This window comes from Ruditapes philippinarum, unplaced genomic scaffold (genome assembly GCF_026571515.1).
Source record: "Ruditapes philippinarum isolate M1 unplaced genomic scaffold, ASM2657151v2 ctg1928_1_1_1_1, whole genome shotgun sequence".
Classification (NCBI taxonomy): Eukaryota; Metazoa; Mollusca; class Bivalvia; order Venerida; family Veneridae; genus Ruditapes; species Ruditapes philippinarum.
Genome location: NW_026865553.1, coordinates 159,253 through 168,274, shown reverse-complemented (window position 1 = coordinate 168,274; position 9,022 = coordinate 159,253). Strand labels below are relative to the sequence as shown.

The window sequence follows — 9,022 nt, the reverse complement described above, 5'->3', positions numbered from 1 at the left end:
CATTGACATGTGCTATTTTGTTCATAAATTTGTTGTGGTGAAATTCTTATTGTATCAATTATATGATTATTAAAATAGGGTAGGTCAGGGATCTATGCATTCGAATGTTATTGAGATTTCTTTTATAAAATTAATACATGTACATTCAAAATGTTAATTTCAACAATTAAGATAATCAATATCGACACATAGTTAATAAACGAGTTCACTTCTTGTGAAAGATACAAGTAAAAAGAGAGAGGCTACACAGAAAGCACAATGATCAGACTAGGTTATTGTGGTCTCCTATAGGATTATAAAGTTTAATGTAAGATATTGTTTAGACATTATGCACAAATCCTCGATAGTATAGTGGTGAGTATCCCCGCCTGTCACGCGGGAGACCGGGGTTCAATTCCCCGTCGGGGAGGTATTTATTTTTTACACATGTCTTATAATGTACTGAAATTTTCAAAAACAATCTGACACTTTTGCAAGCAAATACTAGTACATTAAACATTCATTCCAATCATCTAACATAATATTGTCTATTATTTTATATAGTATTTATGAATGTTAAAATGCCTTATATAAATATCGTTACACAATAATCTATAGTATACAACACTTTTACCTATATCTAGTTAAGATTGCTTTTTGTTTAGAAGTTACTGTCAGTATAGTATTATGACATGTTGAGGAAAATTGAATTTATTCTCATAATAAGCTTAGAGTGTCTAAACAAAGCGCTCAACATTACTCGCTGTTTACATCTACTCCAACCTTTGGCAATCAATGAAAGTGTAATGATAGGTAAACATCTATTTGATAAAAGATATATAAGAAATAAATCCATAACATGTATCTGTATTAAAAAATGAAACGACATGACTGGCTTGCATTAATCATACTCAGTAGTATTAAACATAGAACTAAATAGATGATTTTGTTTGTCATAACTGCACTACAATTGATTGGACAATAAATAAAATTCTTTTTTAAATAGTCAACACATGGAGTAAGTGATTATTAGCTTTATCTTAAAACAACGTGTTTGTTCTTTATATGTGTCTGTTCGCTTCACCGGAAATAAAAATATATTTCTATTCTTTTAATAAATTATAATGTTCACTTTTATCATTGTGATGAATCACAGGAAATGACCTAATTTCTTGCCGTAACGACACATTAACGTTACGTGATCTAAGATTAGTGAACCGTTGACATCATGCTATAGCTAGTCAATTTATTCTTAGAGTAATTATTCATTACATGCACTTGTAAATCAACTTACAATTAAGTTACTGAAATTGATCGGTATGCTTTAATAAGCAAATCCTATTTATTTGTTATTTATTTGTAATTCCTTCATATATGTATAATCTAAAGATATGTGATTCTCGTAAATGCAACATTGCCCAATCTTCTGATGTAGTTCAAGTTGATTTTCTTGCGTTTTTAAAATCTTTTATCTAAACCCATAAACAGTGTTCAAACATGTCCTATAGTTGTTTTCTAATGATAACGAGGCTAAATGAATCAAAATAGCACACAGGTCATCATCTTAATGTTATCAACACCAAAATGATCTTAACTTTTGCAGATAATGATGTGTTCTGATTAGAATAGTGTGCCTGATTTAGCAAATGAGTATATTTTGCTATAAGGTAAATGGCATCAACAGTTCGTTAAATGCGACAAATAGAATCAATGTAATTAACGCTTGATAAATGTTGCTGATGACGCCACTTTGTATATTTGTCTCTAAAGAGGGGCAATATTACAACTCAGTTTCATTAAATATTTGCTTGAACGAAGTTACATCACACAGTATATTCCAATTCTCAAAAATCTGTTAGCAGAATCGAACGGACAGTATTATTAAGATATGCATCATTAAATGATATGTTAATGACATTCAAATATAAACACCGGAAATAAATAGATCAAAAAAGAATTGAGGATATGGTTTACATGAACACAATTTCTTTCTTAGCATCAAAATGTGTCCAGCGGCTGTAAAAGAGCTTTCATTTTGTGTAAAATTTCGGCTCTGGTTGCCATCTTGTCCGGCAGACATGAACGACTGACTTTAGCAGTTTCTTTTGTAAAAGACCTACTAACGATACTTCCTATTAAATTCATTACCTACCTTATGGTACAACAACAAAACATTCTCCACAAGGAATAATTATCTCTTTTAAAAATAACTTTGTAATTGCCAGTCAAATGGACAGTTTATTTAAAAGTTATTGTAAATAATCTTTAACAATTTTGTAACATGCACAAATGGTATTTTACGTTGGACCCGACATCCCAAAGTCAGGATTCTTAGTTATTATAAAGCGAATATATCAAAAGCAAAACAAACATCTTTATTAAATTGTCTTGAAACAAGATATGTAAAAGGCTAAAATTAATATCATTTTGACAGTAAAAGATATATATGAAATAGCTTACATGAATTTTCAGATTCAGCTCTTGTTGGAAATGCAAGGCTTTTAAGTTGAATACAACGAACATAATGGAGAAATGTTCATTGTATGTAATATGACCGCAAATATATAAGGTGGTTTAAAGATACGAATAGCAATGTATATTGATTATTCATGTAACCCGTGTTTAAGGGAAGACAGACACAACCCCACATGTCAAAACCCCACACTTCAAAATTTTATAGAGGGGACAAAACCCCATACATGAATTTTATAGTCGACAAAACCCAACACCTTTGATTCTATAGAGTGGATATAACCCCACACTTTATTACTAATTTGTATAAACCTTTGATTGACCATAAAATAACTTACATTGTTGACACTTAGAATTATAAATGTTGATTGGTGAATATTTACCATTCGATTTTTGTTATAATAGTTTGTAATAGTTGTATAGTATATTATTATTCATTCACACTGTATTGTATATTGAAATATAATATAAGAAAGCATTAATTATCAGGATCAAAGGCACTTGTATATAAAATAATTAAAGTAACTATATCAAACTTATACAGAACTGTAGTAAATAATCTGTTTGTTCTTTTCTTATAGAACTTGCATGATCAAAGGTGTGGTGTTTTATCAACTCTATAAAATTCATGCGTGGTGTTTTGTCAACTCTTTAAAATTTTGAGGTGTGGTGTTTTGATGTGTGGGGTTTTTCTCCTACATTCGTTTTAATTAAGACGTCACATTTTCAGATAATCTAAAATGATTTGTTCTATTTTTTAAAAAAAATATTTTGTCGATAACAATTTTTTCATCTTTCCTGAAATCAGAGATAAACATATTTACTGCAACCAGTGCATGTTTTTCGAGTACTAATATTTTGTTAAGTTTACATGGCAATATAAGATTAAACATTAAAGAAGTAAAGCATCGTAATTGCAGTCATTCCTAACACGCGATGGTTGTTCATCGAAGAAGAATTTACATGATTTATCAAATTGGCACTCTTTCTTTGTAAAAGATGTCAGCGTCCATTTAACTTTATCATTTGAATCAATGTAATAGTGAAAGGAAAACAAGTCTGTCTTTTATAACGCAATTCATTAAGGTTAACATACATCATATACATAGTATATACATCTACTGCATGTAGTCCGCCTTCATAGAGGGATATAATACTAAAGTTTATAAACACAGGGTGGAACGCATTGGTCATCAGTCACTGTGTTTTGATTGCATATTTACATTATCTCTCATGTACAAAATCAATTTTTATACTTCAAAACCTTAGGTGTCAGGTGTCATGTGGAGGATATAAAATGTTGTCCCGTACTTCACTTCTGTTCAGTGTTTAGTTCTCCGGGATTAATGATTCGAGCTTGTAAGTGTTAAGGATTGAATACATGTTTTGTAGGGTGGCACTTTGTGCGACTACCTGCCTCTTGTTCAGATTTCTGCCTCTAGTCGACTGTCATAGAAAGCTTCAATCTAACAAAAATTGATGTTGATCTATAATTGTTGGTGAAATTATTTTTGTAATTTATATATGACGTAAGGGGAAAATAATTTAAGATATAGGCAAATTGAGACAATGATTAATGAAAATCTTTTCACCATTAAAACACTGTGAATCTCATTTAATTATAATTACGAACAAAGTGTCTGTTATCTTTTGAAAATAAAATACAATGTTTTGCAAATGCCTTTAAGACAGTTCTTTTTAATATAAAAGATGAAAAACATAAAAATTGAACATGATGTGATACAAATCCTTGAAGTTACATTTTAAACATACTTGTACACAAAACAGACTAACATATGAATCAAACGAAATGTGGTAATGCTTTAACCTAAATTTTACTGAACGTATAACAACAACTTTAAGGCATTTTTTGCATAACTATAAAAATAAACTTACCAAAAACAAATCAAAGAACTATGCTGTACAGTCTAAAATAGAGAACGATTTCATCTGATTTTACAAAAAAAATTACAAGAACATGTTTATGTATTTTGTAGCCACAAGTATAATTAAATCCTCTACTGCTAAAATATTTGTTCTCTTATGAAAGATCTCGGAAGCAAAAATTCATTGATATGCTGAAATCAGTTAAATAAACTTTCGGTTAGATTTATCCTTGTACTTCACCAAAAGCTGCTTTGTTGCGAGAACATCTTCAGATCTTCAAACAACGATCAACAATCAAGCCATGATAACGTGTCCGAATCGGAATCGATTTCTGTTACAAATACACTATCTCCTTCGAAGCATAGCACATACGGACGGAAACAAACAAAGATAAGTTATCGGCAACGTCGTGGCCGTCAAACTTCACGTCATCGTCGAACACGTCTATCGATCAGTTCTTCAAGGTCAAGGTCAACCACCAGAGGTCACGGATCCAAATACCAATCCATAGATACATCACGAGAAAACTCGCCACCAATTCCCAAAATGTTAATGACTCACCACCTGTTGAATCAAGACAACGCAATGTTAAAACCTAGGTTACACACAGGGTCAGTGAATTATCGGTGTTTAAAAATTGGTACTCTTAATGTTTGTGGTATAAAGAGTAGAGTAAATTATCCAGAATTTGTTGATCTTGTATCAATTTGATATATTCTGCTGTGTTGAGTGTTAAAATAGACCAGTATGAACGATATATTTATAGATGGTTACCAGTTTTTTAAACAACCTAGAAAACAAGCTTTTAATACGAAAGTCCGGTGCGTTTGTGTATTTTTGTAAGACCGGTCTACTATGAATCAAATAGAAATTATTGATTTCTAGCTCCGATTATATTATGTGGTTGAAAATTATGAATTGTACACCTGTAAGTCGTAAACATGTTATTATTGGTGTTATGTATATTCCACCAGAATCTTCAAAAATATTTTAATCAAGATGAATTGTTAATTTTTGAAAATGAAATTAATTGATATGTGTATTGCAAATGAATATGTGCTTTTAACCGGTGATGCTAATGCCCATATTGCTGAATTAGAAGATTTCACTGAATCGGAATGATTTTTTAACAAAAACCCTTTTTGATTTTGATAATGACTTCGTAGAATTTTTTAATCAAACAGATATATTAAGCCAGTTAGGGTTGAGCATTCTAAGGACATCTAAAGATCACAAGTAAAAAATTGCTGGGAAATGCAGCAATATGATTGTCACGGCGAAAAAAAACCAACCCCCACACAAAAAAAAAAAAAACAAAAAAAAAAAAAAAAAGTTAAATATATTGATAAGGTATCTCCAAATAGCATTGTTTTGAATTGACATGTTAACTTGTTCAGAAGGTTTTTAAAATATCATAATCATGTAACTTGTTACAAGAGCCATTTTTATATGTAGTAGAGCAGAATAATTATCATTCTTGTGAACTGCATACCTCTCGAGTGAGATTTATCCACCTATGAAGGTTCATGTTGATATCTCAAAGGCCTTTGTAGTTATGCTCTGGACAAAAGTATGAAAAATAACAAAGGGCAATAACTGAAAAATAATGGAAGGGGTAGGTTAAATGTCTTGTGTGCTGCACTCCTCCTCAATGAGATCTATCGACCTAATAAGTTTCAATTGTTGGTACCTCTAACACCTTCTTTGAGATTATTATTATTTAGTAGTATTATTATTATTATATACCACATTTTCTATAGCACTCTTTTCATAAATAATAAATGTCAAGAGTGCTTTACATAAATCCGATAAAACATAATATATATATATATAAGACATAATGAACAACATTAATTAAAGTAAACCTATTAAACAATAATGATAATCTAAAACCAGTAAAGGATGTAAGAAAATACAGACACATTTAGTTTAAAATCAAGGCTCAATTAATAATAAATTGAGATAAGCTCCGGACAAAAAGTATGAAAAATAACAAATTTAATGGCAATAACTAACAAAGATATAAATAGGGTATTATTCTTGCGGTCACAACATTCCTCCCCAAATAAGATCTATCCACCTATAAAGTTTCATGTTGACATTTCAAAGACTTTTTCAGAGATATGCTCCACTCAGGTGAAAAATTTAGTATGGAAAATAACAAAGGGCAATAACTCTCTAATAATTATTAAGGGTAGAGTTATCACTCTTTTGTACTGCATACCTCCTGAGTAAGATCTATCCACCTATGAAGTTTCATGTTGAAATCTCAAATGCTTTTGTAGTTATACCCTGGACAAAAATAAAAGTTTGTTTTTTTAGTTAATTTATGCTCCACTCAGGTGAAAATTTAAGTATGAAAAGTAACAAAGAGCAATAACTCAAAATTTAAAAATGGTACAGTTATCACTCTTGCATTGCACACCTCCTGAGTGAGATCTATCCACATGAAGTTTCATGTTGATATCTCAAAGGCTTTTTGAGTTATTCTGTGGACAAAAATTGAGTTTGAAGAATAACAAAGGCAACAATGAAAAAAATATGCAGCGTAGAGTTATCATTCTTGTGCACTGCACTTTCCTAAATATGATTTATCCAAAAATGAAGTTTCAAGTTGATACCTCCACCCCATGAAGTTTTCAAATTGAACTTTTTGAGATATGCTCCGGACAAAAATGTAGAGTGACGGACGGAAGGACAGACGGACGGACGGATGGAGACTAATTCTATATCCGTCTTTTCGGCGGGGGGTAATAAAAACATTTTCTTTGCTCATATCTAAAGGAAACTCAGAATTTTGCTCACAATAACGTGACATGAATTCTGAATGAAGTTTGTTGTTGTGGTAAAAACTGATTTAAGGACCAAATTAAGTTATTTTACAACCAGGTTGCTGGTGAATGTTAATTGTTGAAACGCATATAGAAAAAACAAGTCTCATTTTAGAGAATTGCGCAAGAAAAAAAATGAAATTATTAACAAGAGGGCCATGATGGCCCTGAGTCGCTCACCAGAAAAACAACTGCTTTTCCAGTGTTGGAAATTATTTTTCAAAAGAACTTGCTGAAATGCAAGTCCAGCTCTTTCGGCAGTTCAGCTCGATCAACTTTAACTTGCCCCTTTAGTAATATACTTTCACGACACTGATTGTTTTAGCTTTTTTTCTTTTTAATAAACAATAGGACCACTAAGATGGCCCTAGATGACTCATCTATACCCATCATTTCATTATTCCACTATAAAAATTGTAATATTTCGCCCTAATATTTTGGAAAGGATTTGTTTAAAATATGTATGTTGCAAGTGTGTTCATATGAGACTATGTAGAATAATAATGCAGAACAACTAACCACTAGAGCAGGATTAATTTTTGATTGGACAATTTTTTTTAAAAAAACTTTTTTTGAATGAAAACACAAAATGTCACATGCAAAACATGTAAGGTGTAGATGTTTGAAGTTCACAGTTTGGGACAAAATTTTTTTTTTATACATTCTGTATGGTAACATAACTGTACCTCAAAAAAAGACAATAGGTCAAAAACATTGTAAAAAAATATGAAAAGTAGGCCAGTTAATAAAATTCAATTCAGCATCAGAAAATTACACCCTAGTCCAAATTTCAAGTCTGTATGTCAAGAACACAAGAATGAAGTCAAATTATATCAAAAATATCAAAAGTAGGTCAGTTTGATATCAAAATTCATTTCAGGCATCAGAATTTACAAACCTGGTCAACATTTAAAATCTGAATGTCAAAATACAAGACAGTAGGTCAAATGATGTCAGTAATACATAAAGTAGGTCAGCTGGTATCAAATTGAATTCAACATCAAAAATTACACAAATTACACCCATAGTCCAAATTTCATGTCTGTACATAAAAGACAAAAAAAAGTTAGGTAAAGCGCGACATCAAATATATCAAAGTAAGCCAGTTTCATATCATAATTCAATTCAGGAAACAGAAATTAACCCCTTGTCCCTTGTTTATTCAACAAAAAAATGAACAAAAAAAAACAAAAATTCAATAAGAGAATTGAGCAGATAAACTCATCTTTGATAGTAAAGTACAGGAGAAACAAATTTTATGTTTCTTTAGGCCTATTGTTTTCCTGGTTAATGACCTACAACTGACCTTTTACAATGATGCAATAGTCCGAATTCCCAGAGCTGAAATATATTTACACATCATAAACAGGTCATGACCTAAAAGCCAGTGAAATTTATAAAATTCTTGCTGAAAATGTCTTATTTGGATAAAAGAATGAATATACTATGTACAGGAAACTGCATATGCTATTACAGGCAATGTAAAGATGGTCTTTTCTATAAAAAAAAAAGAAAAAAAGTTTTTGTAATGACACTATCATTATTTTTATACTGTGACCACGAATAGTGTTAAGAGTTTTAAAACATAACTTATCTACTTTGTGTGAAGTCAAAACACGTATATTTCATATTTATATTATAAGGAGACGTGTATCCATTGTCATATTTTTTTTTTATATTAAAAATTAGAGCTTAGAATATCTTTAAACATTAATTTAAAGAAATGCTAGTGCATTTAAGCTTTAGCTTAACAGGACCAATCAAATTAATATGAGCAAAACTTGATTAAAGACTACCTAGAATGCTACTGACAAAGTTTAATGATCATCTATCAATTAGCTCTGCAGATGAAG

At 30.6% G+C, this 9,022-nt stretch overlaps 1 non-coding gene across 1 annotated transcript; it reads left to right on the top strand.

The window, feature by feature from the left end:
* The first annotated feature begins 337 nt into the window (after positions 1-337).
* On the top strand, positions 338-409 carry Trnad-guc (transfer RNA aspartic acid (anticodon GUC)). The gene has a single exon. It is a non-coding gene; the product is annotated as a tRNA-Asp (tRNA).
* The last annotated feature ends 8,613 nt before the right edge of the window (positions 410-9,022 follow it).